At 39.7% G+C, this 14,251-nt stretch overlaps 1 long non-coding RNA gene across 1 annotated transcript; it reads left to right on the top strand.

Moving 5' to 3' along the window:
• Nucleotides 1-1,353: 1,353 nt before the first annotated feature.
• LOC106374255 lies at nucleotides 1,354-12,164 on the top strand. The gene is made up of 3 exons (XR_007325242.1): nucleotides 1,354-2,773; nucleotides 2,868-11,649; nucleotides 11,733-12,164. It is a non-coding gene; the product is annotated as an uncharacterized LOC106374255 (long non-coding RNA).
• Nucleotides 12,165-14,251: the final 2,087 nt, after the last annotated feature.

Below are 14,251 nucleotides of genomic sequence, written 5' to 3'. Positions count from 1 at the left end.
CGCCTCATTCCGTTTGCCTTCAAGGAACTATTACCACGGAATGTTCATGAAGCAATTGCAGGGATTAGTGCTTTCTTCCGCGATTTATGCACGAGATCAGTGACTCTTGAAGGTATTGAAAATTTGAAGACTAACATAGCCTTGGTTCAGTGCAACCTTGAGAAGATATTTCCTCCATCATTTTTTGATGTTATGGAGCATCTTGTTATTCACCTGGCAAGAGAATTGGAACTTGGTGGTCCTGTGCAGCATAGATGGATGTATTTGTATGAGCGGTATATGTACCATTTGAAGAAGATGGTGAAAAATTATAGTAGGGTGGAAGGTTCTATAATCGCACAGATGATAAATTTAGAAACTTCAAACTTTGCCGAGTTCTACTTTCCAGCAGAAGTGCAGACCAAAAACAGAAGACCTGCTCGGCATGATGATAGAGGCGAACGGGCAACATATCATGTTACGGTTCCAGACATCTTCACAGATGTTGGACGACTTAGCGGAAAACCAAAGGACCGTCGACTTACTGAGCAGGAGCGCAGTCATTTGCAAACATATTTGCTCACCAACTGCGAAGATGTTCTTTAATATGAAAGGTAAATAAATTAGCTTACAAATTTTTATTTTAACAAGTTGAAATTTAAATCTTAATTAATTATATTATTGTCAACATATGTACAGGATTTTCATGGCAGAAAAGCGGTTCGAATATAGATACGCCACAGAGGAGGAACTTGAAGAACTGAAGCAGAGAGAATTTTCTGGATGGATGCTTACTTATGTGAGTGCTTTAAACAAATTAAAATATTATCTATCACATATTTAAATTAATTCACATATATTGATATAACATATATATGTGCTATTAGTAGGTGTCTGCTGGTATGACCAGAGGTGAAACATTTGACGATTGGATACGCGAGATGGTGCGTGGACCAGAGTATGTTGTGAAGTCATATCCGAGATTTTGTACTCGAGGATATGCATTCACAACTCAAAAGAGGAGACGTTCGAGTACGACTTATGATGCTGGCGTTTGTTCTGCATCTGGAGATGATGTATACTACGGAAACATACGGGAGATTATGGAAATCAAGTATCCGGGCATGGTTGGATTGCGTTGTACTGTTTTTTATTGTGATTGGTACGACAAAACTCCAGATCGAGGTGTGAGAACAGATGCATTTGGTGTTACATCAGTACATTCGAGGCGAAAGTTGCAATATTATGATCCTTTCATTCTTGCTTCTCAGGCCGATCAGGTAATTAAATATAAATATATCAATTATTCATAATGATTCATCATCATGTGTATTAATAACACTTATTTATAAATTAAATAATTTTTTAAATGTTACAGGTCTATTATATCAAGTACCCCCGGGTTAGGAACAGAGATGATCCATGGGTCACTGTTACTTCACTCAACCTGAGAGGCCGAGTTCAGGGAAGTTCTGAGCTGGAAGACCCACTACAACCAAGCACATCCGGTAACTTAAATGCAGCAGAAGATTTAGTTGCAGTTGGCCTTGTAGTCGATTTAACCGACTTTGGAGATGAAGCCGTCGTTCAGCCACTGTCGGGATTCTTCATTTCCCGCTCCGGTTTTTGCTCCCGCTGCTGCACCCTCTCCCGTTGCTGCACCCCCTCCCACTGCTGCACCCCCTCCCGCTCCTCCAGTCGTTCCGGGAGTGATGACTGTTGCCCAGTTGGTTCAACAGCCCGGTCGTGAGCATCTTCCCTATCTCACTCCGTGTCCAAAGGGACGACTTCAAACATGGTAATTTAAAGTCTTTTTTTTTCCTTTCATTAAAATTTGATTCATTATTAATAATTTGTTTCTTATATTAGGTTCAACCGATCCGGGAACGGGATCAGCGCATGGATCAACAATATGATGTACTCGAACCTCAGCAAGGATATCCGACTTTCACTCACTTCCCTGCCGAGGACCAGGAGATGTGGTTTCGTCAGTTTGCGGTAAGTATTCTAATTTTTTTACTTATATTTTTTATCTTTAATATAAAATTTCTACAAATTATGTTTTTTTTTCAGCAAGAGTTCACCTGGAATCCCGATCACACGAACTTTATCCGTGACGCCTTCGTCCATAAAGTTATGGACAACTATGGGAAGCAGATCTACGAGTGGAAGCAGAAGTGGCTCATCAACCAGGTTTTTTTTTAATTTATTAAACAATTTTTTGAATTTATTAACTAGTTTTGGATTTATTAAACTATTTTATATTTTTTTATTAAAAGGTCCCGAAGTCGATTAACAGCACGGTCTGGGAGGAGTTGTGTGTGCATTAAGATAAGGACGAGACGAAAGCTACCTTTGTGACCAACTCCGCCAACCGAAAGAGCTATCGTGGCGGGAAGGGCATGTACAAGCACAATTTGGGTGCCCAGATTATTGCCACTCTGGGGATCGCTTGGTAAGTTCAATCTCTCTTTTTTTTTTAATTATTTAAGTATTTTATTTTAATTTTTATGCATTTCTTCTAATTTCTAATGTTTGTTTAACTTTTGTTTTTTTCAAGGCGGATGAAAATGATGGCGAGCCGGTTGATGATTTCGTCCTAATGAAGACGGCGCATACCAACAAGCACACCGGGGAGATTGATGATGGTGTTGTGAGGGATGTGCTCAGCCTGATCGAAACTCAGAAGGAAGACGAAGAGACCCGTCTATCTCAGCTTCAAACCGACCTGGACGCCACTTCGACGGCTTCGACCAACTTGTCCCGGATTCGAATCAACGAAATCGTTGAATCGGTATGTTCTTTATAAAAAAGTTCAATTCATTTATTTCCTTATTTTCATTTTATCATCTTTTCTATTATTTAAATTTGTTTATTTTCTATTTCAGTCGGTTCCAAAGAAGAAGGGACGTTTGGTCGGTTTGGGTCGTCGAGCCCGGTCAGTTCCTCCTTCTGCACCACAGCCCTATGTTGATCCAGAAGTGCTTATGGACCCGTTGAAGGACAAAGATGACCGCATAGCTGCGTTGGAGCAAAAGATGGCGGATCAAGAGGCGGGATGGGAGGCAACGAGGAAGCAGAACGAGCAAATGATGGAGATGATGAAGAGGATGTACCCGAACGAGCCGTTCCCATAGTTTCTTTCTTTTTTTTTCAAAAACTCTGAATGTTTTATTTTGGTATGTAAAACTTTGAATATTATCATGTTTTCTATTTCAATTTTAATTTTATTTTTTCGAATTTCAATTAAAAAAATAAATTTTTAATTTTTAAAACAAAATTATTTTTGGGAACATTCCGAGGAAGTGTATCCCTCGCGATATTCCGACGCAACTTCCTCGAAATTTTCCGAGGGACATATCTCCTCAGAATATCCCGACGGATACACTTCCTCGGAATATTCCGACGGCAAAGGTTTCTCGGAATATTCCCGTCGGAATATTCCGATACCTCCTTTCTCTCAGAATGTTTCCGAGGACCGTTCCATCGGAAATATCCGAGGAGATACCGAGGAACAGTCTTAGGAAATGTTTCTTCGGAATGTCCTCGGAATCTTTAATTCTCGGTATTCCCTTGGAATTTTCAAAGGAAATTCCGAGGAAATTTTACTTTCCGACGAGAAATTTCCGACGACCATTCTCGTCGGTATGTCCTCGGAATAACGGTATTCCGAGGACATACCGACGAGAATGGTCGTCGGAATCCCGGTGTTTTCTTGTAGTGTTGAGAGATTTGTGATTGGAACTCCATTTGATTCATCTATTCTATTCTATGCAGTTTTCATTTACATTTTGTGTCATGAAATGCTTAGCTATGTCTGAGTAGTTCACTTGTTAGATTCAGGGTTCAAATAGGTTAGAGGGATTAGCCCCAACTATTGATTGCTATGTTGTGGTATTTATTGATAGATTGATCTTAATGCTTGTTCTAGATTAGCTACCTAGAATATTGAATCTAGGAATCTGCATGAGTCAAGCAACCTTGACCATCCAGTCCTGAATCTAATCTGTCAGACTAGACGATAGGAAAAAGTCTACCGCTGAACCAGGAAGCTAGTGGTCATTATCAACTTGCGCCTAGGGCTAAACTAGAAGCATCGATCGATACTGTCTTCTGACAATCGATCGATCTTGCGAAAGGTGTATCGATCGATGTCCCTATAGGACCATCGATCGACACTTTCTTGTGGTCAAAAAACGACAGTTGAGATCCAAGATCTAGTTAGTTAACTAGTGAAACATTGCCATTGCTGATCACTGTGTTAAGGGGTTGAGTTCTAACATATAATGCAAGCAACTGATAGGCATCTATAGGATTATAATCTCCAACACCTGAATAGAAACCCTGCATCTAATATCTTTCCAATAAGTTACACCCCCAATCATCTTGTTAGTCGAGCAATAGACTTGCTCATTTAGGATTGCTATTTACTTTTAAACCAATAAATAACAAAAACCTTAGAATTAATAATCATGTAGATTTAATAGGTTCCCTAGCTCCTTGTGGATTCGATCCCTAAGTACTACAATTGAACCTCTTATTTGAGAGAGTAATTCACTCCTTAGGGTAATTTGAGTGGTATCAATCGATATTCCTCTAGAATCATCGATCGACACTTAGATCCGGTCAATACCCAAACGTAGAAAGCGAACGCCGATTGGTTTGTTCATAAGCGTTTGAGCTCTATAATATCATGCATACAACTGTTAGGCATCTGTAGGATTATAATCATGATTACCAAAATAGAAAATATAAGTCTAGCTATTTCATTTAAGTACCAAAAACCCAATCAAACCAATCGAGAAACTGCCTTGCTCACAACCTGCTATTTACATTTAAACATGATCAACCTAGCTTAATCACTCTGATTAGATTTATTAAGTTTCCTAGCTCCTTGTGGATTTGATCCCTAAATTTGGCGCCGTTACCGGGGAGCTTTGATCGCCTATAGATATGGTCTGATTTTGTCTTGGTTACTTCTTTAAATCACTTTCTGACATAAATTTTTTCTTGTCTTTTCAGGTACATGCCTAACAGTACCAGAAGCAACAAGGAAACACCACTACTATTCTCTTCAGATCCTTCAAGCTGGGAACGTTCGATCCGCAAAGGAAGACGCTTTCATCGATCGACAACAACACTAGTTCATCGCTCGACACTCTCCAACCACCGTTGACCCAAACACCAATTTCGTCGACGGACACTCGCTCACCACCCTCGACCGAAGCAACTCTTTTGTCGACCGATATCCTCCATCCACATCGATCGATACTTCATCCCAAAAATTGATCGATACTGAGCCGCGAGACATGGTTGCCACTTTAGTTCTTGTGCGAGATGAGAATGGAGACCTGCATGACCTGGAGGGCATCTGCGTAATGCAGCAGGCCAGCGGATAGATGCTCAGGGGACTGTAATCCATGAGCCCGATACTGATGCTACAAGAGCTGCTCAGCCTGTAGATGAGGCTGCTCGACCCATAACGTTTGCTGATTACAACCGTACAGATCAGTTCTATCCCAACAGATCAGCTATTCATCCTCCAACTATCTAGAAAGGCGATTTCGAGTTGAAGCCGCGGTACTACACACTCGTGCGACAGACACCCTAATGTGGGATATCTCACGAGCATCCTATGGACCAACTGGAGAGGTTTGAGGATCTTATATCTGCTATCAAAGTCAATGGAGTCCCTGAGGACCACCTATTCTGCAAGCTCTTCAAGTACTCACTTGCTGGAGAGGCTTCGCATTGGCTTAAGCAGTTACCACCAGGATCCCTTACATCCTGGGCCAACATCAAGAATGCATTCCTGCGTAACTTCTTTGATCAGGCACATGCTGAAGACTTGAGGAGCAAGATTGCTACATGAGCCTACAAAGTCATTTAGAAGTTCTAGATCAGATTCAAGTCTTACCAAAGGGATTATCCAAACCATGGATTCAATGAAGTATAGCTGCTCAGTAATTTCTTCAGAGGCCTCAAAGCACAGTATCAGATGGCTCTTGATGCATCTAGCGAAGGGAATTTCAACACTAGAAATCTAGATGAAGCTGTGAGACTTATTGAGAACTTGGTATCCAGCAATAACACCAAGAACACTGATTTTGAGAGGAGGAAATCTGCAGCCATCCTTGGGAAGGTGCAGATGGATGAGGTGAAAGCAAAGCTGGACAGTCTTCACAAGCTTCTCATGAAGTAGGCTTGCTTATTGGAGGATGCAGATGCTGTAGTTACAGAGGGTAGAGCAGAAGTAAAGGAGGATGTGAACTTCATCAGTGGAACTGGATTCCAGGGTTCTGAAAACAAGAGTGTAAACAGAAACTTCTATGGCAATGGACATATGAGTAACTTCAAATAGAGTTCACAGTACCAGAAACCCTACAGCCAGAACTACAGCAGCAACAACAATAGGAGTTATGAAAACTAATCTTACCAGGAACCACCACCACCCACTCAGGAGAGCAATATTGAATCAATGCTTGATAGAGTTCTTGAAGGACAGCATAACCTGACGGTGAACTTCAATGGGAAGAACGATTATGCCTACAACAACCTGAACTCAAAGTTTGAAACTTTGAGCACTCATGTGAAAAAGCTGGAGATGCAGGTAGTTCAGACAGGGGAAGCTGTTAAGAAGCAAGAAGCTTCAGCAATGGGGTAGGAGATGATGCAATGAAACACCACGTGAATGCCATCATGGATGATGACTTCTGGCAAGTGGTGAAGCATGAGAAGCTACATGAAGGAGATTTTGAAGTCGAAAGCTCGATGAGTTTTGGCAGATCGCATTGGTGTCGATCGACGCCAGACTTCGAACATCGATCGACGGATTGCAACCAGAACTGATCGACAAGCTTACCAGAGCATCGTTCGACGACACCTACAGAGTCGCCTGCATCGTGCAATGCCGTGAGGATCATGACTCACAAGGAGTTCACAGCTAGACACTTAAATCCGCCCAGCCCTGTTTATGTCAACATCGATTGGCAAAATGAGCCAGCCATCGATCGACAACGAGAGACCACCACTGATCGACAACATCCAGCGCCCATCGATCGGCGAACACCTCTCACATTCCGAGTGCAGTTACCAAAGATCGACAGCGCACAAATCAATGCACTCAGGCCACAACCAAAACCTTCAGACAACCCACCAGAGACCACCAGTACACATTCAGAAGATGCACCAGAGCCTATGCAAGTTGATAAGGGTACTATAGGGAAAACCTTGAGGAAGAGAAAGGACAAGGTTGCTAAGCATCTGAAGAGAGGAGCTAATGAGAAGGAGATGGATAGTTTTCGTAAGAGAGTCTTTAGGATTCTACTGGAAAAATCATTCGAGGAGGCCTACGTTACCCACAGATTGTGGATGTTCTTTAGAGAGACCAAGGAGGCTGAAGAGGACATTAGGAGAATGTTCCATTAGGCTAGATATAAGATGAAGAATGTGATTACACTGAAGAAGAAGAGTGATCCTGGGAAGTTTGCAATACCATGTCTGGTGAAGGGTATTGAGTTCCCACATGCATTATGTGACACATGAGCATCAGTCAGCATTCTACCTAGGGTTATGGCAAATCATCTAGGTTTGAAGGTAGAGCCTTCCAAGGAATCGTTCACTTTTGTGTATTGTTCTCAAAGGAACTTAAGAGGGATTGCAGAGACCTTGAATGCAGATTGGTACTGCCCTAGTTCCAGTAGATTTCCATGTCTTGGATATCAAGTTGAAGTGGAACTCTTCTTTGTTACTTGGAAGAGCTTTCTTGTCAACAATATGAGCAATATGCAACATGCAAACCAACCAGTTGTGCCTGGCGCTCATAGATCCGCATGTCTATTATGATCCAAGTCCAGTTATGAAGCCACAGACGTCCTCCTGAAGAATCGATGATCCAGGACTCATAGCAGCATGTCACTGTGGAGCTGAGTACGAGACAGAGTATTCCGCGTCGATCAAAACTCACACACCAACATCGATTGACTGTCCGAAATCGATCGAAAATCAACCAGAAGAATCGATCGACAGTTCATCCACAGCAGCACGTGACGATTAGCAACCACATTGTTATCTGAGTTTTGCACTCGAAGCCGCTACATCATCACAGCATCTAGATGAGTATGATGAGGATTATGAGGGGGAACGAGTTACAGAGTATCAAGGTATTCGTGCTGAGGAAGATAGACTTCTCCACCATTCCTATCGGATAAGGAATACGAAGTCGATCGACAGAACCATCCCAACATTGATCGACACTCATCATCACCAGACAAATTGTAAACGAGCATCGACCGACATTGCCTACTACACATCGATCAACAATGGAGTTGACCGTGCACAAGAAGGAAACTATTCAATTGGCAGTTGGGCATATGATCACTATCATGAGAGCTACGCAAGAGAAAGAGCAATACATGAGCCGGGAGCAGATGAGTAACATGAAGGTTTCACTACCGAGGAACTGCTCAACCACCAGGAACGCTCAGATACAGATTCACTCTTTGCAGAAGTTTGTGGAAGAAGCACTCGTTTCTGTCGTCCTTTCACCAGAGCTAAACGCCCATCGATCGACAAAAAAGCTTCAACATTGATCGACAACCGTCCAAAACCACCATCAACTGTAAGTGCAAAAGCTAAACAAAATAATAACTATCTAACACTGGATGAGTTTGGTATTTTCAAGGATCCAGAAGGCTATGCAAGAGCAATGAATGGACACGATTGCAAGTATCCAGAGAGGACATTCCAGATATCCTTCTGATGGCTAATGGCTAATGGAGCAGAAAATCTCTTCATGCAACGACACAACCCTCTAGAGCACCAGCATAGAGTTATAAACGAGTTCTATGACCCAACTGGTGGACTAGATGATCGTTTCAAGCCAAAGTGTCGACAACATACTCAACTGTTGATCGACATCAGAGTCCCAACATTGATCGACCGACGTCCAGAGTTCGGAAAAAGAGCCTACGACGGTGATGGAACAAGGAAATTCCACTGGGAAGGGAATGATGAGTGTGGGGTCTACAGAGATGATCATGAACATGCACGAAATGTAAAAGGACACATCATCCATGTATCTAAGGATGATATAAGAAATCTTCTGGTAAGAGCCTCAATGGATGAACACAGCTACATATGTCTTCCAGAGCATGCACGGTCATTCACCCAGACCATGCTAGTACCAGAAATCTTCACCAACAATGAGATAAATGAGATGCTTTATGGAATCTGTGGAGCCCAGGAAAAGAATGATGATGATTTCCAAATGAATCTTGATGGTTTCTAATACCCATTGAATGATAGTATTAGTTGGTTGACTACATGCATGGAGAGATGAGGCAAGACATAGTCAGAATGCAGACACAGCGTGCGGCCGAAGCAATTACACCAGCATTGATCGACAGAAACATCTCGATATCGATCGACGATGAACTGTCACAATCAAATCCGATGAAGTCTCGACCAGATACTTACACTAGAGCAGAGATTGATCAGATAGTAGAAGAGATCTACAAAACTATGGGAGCCCCAGAAGAGAGGCTTGATAGGAGATGTGATGACATCTATTTCCCATGGGACATCACCATCAGTTCTTTGACTTCTCAGACATAAGCAATGCAGAGGGAGATAGTGGAGCTTCAGAGATACATCGCGTGTCGTCCAGAGGCATCGACAGACGCATCAACATATCGACCGACAGTCACAGAAGAACATCGATCGACAAAACCACACCAACAAACCGAGGAGAGCTAGTAACAAAGGTGAAATTAGATATGTCTGATACAAACAAACATGGAGAGGAGATCTCAGCTGACACATACGCCAGACTTGTGATACATCAGTTCAAACTTGAATGACTTGGAGACAGACTGCAGAAGATAGAAAATACAACTGCAAGAATGAAAGTCAAATGGTGCAGAGGAGATGAGGCAGTGAAAGACTTCACTGGTACATGGTTCAACAAGAGCAGAGAAGAGATGGAGACTTGCTTCCCAGCAAGTACCTGTTTTCCACATTACTAGCCAAATCAACTCCAATGTCAAGCTAAATGACTATAATAAAGCGCTGAGTGGGAGGCAACCCACTATTAGGTAATTTTAATTGGTTTTCATTAGTTTAGTACTTATGCCCGTTTTTGAATTTTGCAGGTCATAAAAAAAAAACAGATCCAAGTAGACGATTGCCAAGAATATCAAACGATGAGATCCAGCCGATATCAATCGACAGAACATCACCTGCCGAGACCGATGACAACAACAACACATCGATCGATATTTATTCCGGTCTGGTATATCGTTCTTACTTGTTAAATGGAGTCCTTTTGCTTTAGTTATCACCACAACATGATAGGCCATGGATTTTACCCACTTTTAGTCGTGGTTTATAAGTGTTTTAACAACTAATTACTATGTTGTAGAGTCTATTTAGTATATTTATAGGATCAGGAGTGCTTTGGAAGAAAGTGATGATTTTGGAGCATTTTGGAGACAATTGGAGAGAGCATCCGAGCTTACCATCGAGCAAGATCAACGGTCCACATTTTGAGATAATAATCGATCAACACACACCTTTTGACATTGATCGAAAGCGAAGCGCGCAGAAGCCCATTTGGTTTCAGCAGACTTAGAGCCCAAGACTTCACCAAATTACAAGATTGCCCCTGGCGAGTTTTTAACCTAATATTTATAGCTTCCAAAGTGTTTTAGGCAAAGTGTGCTTTCTTGTTTTCTTATTTTCACAACAAAGGTTTTCTAGGATTTTAGTAGAGTTGGAGAGAAGATCCAAAGAGATTTGTGATTGAAACTCCCTTACTATCTATTATCTATTTATGCAGTTTTTATACCTTGTGGTTATGAATTGCTTAGCTATGTCTAAGTGGTTCTATAGCTAGGTTTAGGGTTTAAATAGGTTATGAGGGATTAGCCCGAACTGTAGATTGCTAAGTTGTGATATTCATCATTAGGATTGTCATTAATGCATGTTTATAGTGTAGCTAGCTAGGAGTTGTAGGCACAAATTAACACTTGAATCTCACCCTGAATCCGTCCTAATTGAGCTAGGATTGTTAGGGTAAGGTGAAAGCTAATCTAGTAAGCCTAGTGAGCACTATTAAACCCGCGCGTAAAGCTTGACTAAGAGCGCGTCGATCAATATTCCTAGATAATAATTGATTGACAGAGCAATAGGTGTATCGATCGATATTCCTTTAGAATCATCGATCGACACTTAGATCTGGTCAATAGACAAACCTAGAAAGCGAACGCCGATCGGTTTGTTCATAAGAGCTCTATAATATCATGCATACAACTGTTAGGCATCTGTAGGAATTTAATCCTGATTACCTGAATATAAACCCTAAATCTAGCTATTTCATTTAAGTACCAAAAACCCATTCAAACCAATCGAGCAACTGCCTTGCTCACAACCTGCTATTTACATTTAAACATAATCAACCTAGCTTAATCACTCTGATTAGATGCGATCGTGACATTGCTGATTACCCTATTTCTATTGGTGCCGATCCTGTATTGTTTTGTAACCGTATGAAAGACGCTCTTGTCAACAAGGGTTATAAAGGGGAGTTGTCAATCTATGTTTACGTTGATACTGGTGAATTGCTACCTAAATGTCTGGAGACCTTTGTCGAATTCGATTTCTTGCCCAAAGGTTAATGAATTGTTTTAGACACTCTTTTATTTCTCTTATTTATAGATAATCTAATATCTCATCCGTTGATAAACTTTTTCCAGGTGATGACTATGCCAGAATTTCTTCGATGTTAGTGGACATTTCTTTTTGGGCACTGTCATATCCTCACTCAAATATTATTGTCCTCTCCAAAAAAATCGTAAGAGACACGATTTTGTCTTTCGAAAGCTTGTATAATACACATGGTCTTCTCTTATCCAAAACTGAACCGCATTGGCTGGTTCCTAGTGAAAGTTCAGCCTTGTTTCTGGCAAGCCTTTTTAAAGACCAACCGGAGGCCAGCTGACAAGCTCTCAAACGTGTTCTGCCAATTAGTTGAAGCCGAGGCCAGTTGCTCCTCTTTGACCTGGAACCCGTGTATAGAATTCCCAAAACTGCTTTGTCTTGCTTTGTTAAACTGCTTTGTTAAACTGCTTTGTCTTGCTTTGTTGAACTGCTTCCCGTTTCTTTAATATGCTTCCGCTTTCGTTAAATTGCAAATGACAAATTACAATGGTTAAAAGCTATTGGAACATTCTAGTCGCCATCCCTCTGTGGCCCTATACCATTCCTCTCGATTTGCAAGTTTTATTGTCATCCGACAGGGAGTCTTATTCAATAGAGATTGAGAGATTGTTAACCAACCTTATAAATTACTACATTATATCACTCATGTGAATTTATTAAATAAAAACACTATAAAACTTATATTCAAGATAATATTTGTGTAACATGTACATAAATATATGTATATATGCTTTCGGGTATCTATTCCTAAAAATATTATGATTTGTTTTGTTTTTTACTTGATATTGTGTATTAATTTTTTTTTTCGGATATCCAATTTTTTTTGTTCGAATCAAAAATAACAATTGGTTCAATATTTCCGAATATTTTGTCCAGTTCTACTTTCATTCATGATTATGTCACTTAAAATATCTCAAAATGCAAATAATTACAATTTTAATATAATTTAATAAGTAATTATGTTTAGCTATTAAAAGAGATTCAACAAATAAAACTAACACATGTAACAAAAACATCTTAATTGTTTTGTTGAAGTTCTCGTCAAAAATCTTTCTTTCTTTCTCTTTTTACTTTTCATAATTGTTTTTAACTAAATAATGATTAGATACTATTAAATACTAGTTTACCTACCCTCTTAGTCTTGGGTGGTTTATGTCTATAATTGTTGTTGTACTTAAAAAAATGTGAAGTAATTATAGAGAAAGTTGGCAAAACGAATACATGTTTGATTTTGACAAATTCACTAGTGTGATATTATTATTTTTGACATAACTATAACAAGTCAAAATAACCTAAATATTTCATTAAATATGTAAATATATATTTATATTTTTTTTTGGCTTATGTAAATATATATTTATATTTTTTTTTTGGCTAATTAATCTAAATGTAAGAATTTAATTTGAGGGTGCACTTAAGGATTTAAAAAAAATAATAATAATATTTACAATAAACTTTTAAAATTTGTTTCAGACTTCAAAATAAAATTTTGAAAAAGGTTTGAGAAAAAAATTCGAATTAAAAATATGTTATTTGAAAATAATATTTTTTTTTATTATTTATTTGAATAATTATTTATATTGCTATATTTATACAGTTAGAGTATAAAGATCATTTATTTCCTCAATGATTTTTTTTGATCATTTTCCTGTTTGTATGTTTTTTTTTTGTATAAAAACTCATTTTCATATTTTTAGAGAATTATGCATGGATTTTTATAGGAAAATATAAAATATTTCAATTACGCTAAAGAACGAATCAAACAAAGATCTATAAAGATATATATGAACTTTCGAGTTCGCAACATCTATCTTGCCATAAGCCTTTTCTTCGTCCAGAGTAGTCAGTGCCAAAATGTGGCAACCTCAAGGCCTCGTACAATGAGCAAGATGAACAAGGCTCTCCCGGTTTGCAGACAAAGGACCATCACTTTCATGAACAAATTTCATCCAGTTGCCATAAGCTCCAAGGATGGATCGATCTGGCTTTGACGTAACAGCCTTCGTAGATCGACGTCGTTTTCGCTTTGGATCAATCGAGCCTGCCTGAAAAACCGAGTGTGAACTCAGAGAAACGGGAGAATCCTTAACGACTGAGGCCGTCTTTTGCTTTTATTTCGAATCGAGAATCGGAATCAAGGATGAACTCCCCGTAGCACCCTTCTCCCAGTTCGACTTAACAGAACAAAACGTTAATCTTCTCGACATCTCGTTGCGATACGGAATCCCATCCATAATCTGGCGACCAGGTGATAAGCCATAGATTTTATCCACTTTTACCATGGTTTATAAGTGTTTTAATAACCAATAACTATGTTTTAGAGTTTATTTAGTATATTTATAGGATTAGAAGTGATTTGGAAAAAAAAAGATGATTTTGGAGTATTTTGGAGATAATTAGAGAGAGAATCCGAGCTGACCATCGAGCAAGACCAGTGGTCGACATTTAGAGATAAATAATCGATCGATGCACACCTTGTGACATCGATCGACAGTGAAGCGCACATAAACCCGTTTGGTTCCAGCCGACTTAGAGCCCAAAATTTTACCAAATT

This window comes from Brassica napus, chromosome C6 (genome assembly GCF_020379485.1).
Source record: "Brassica napus cultivar Da-Ae chromosome C6, Da-Ae, whole genome shotgun sequence".
Classification (NCBI taxonomy): Eukaryota; Viridiplantae; Streptophyta; class Magnoliopsida; order Brassicales; family Brassicaceae; genus Brassica; species Brassica napus.
Note: the sequence above shows the minus strand (reverse complement) of the source record. Positions and strands in the feature narration are given on the sequence as shown.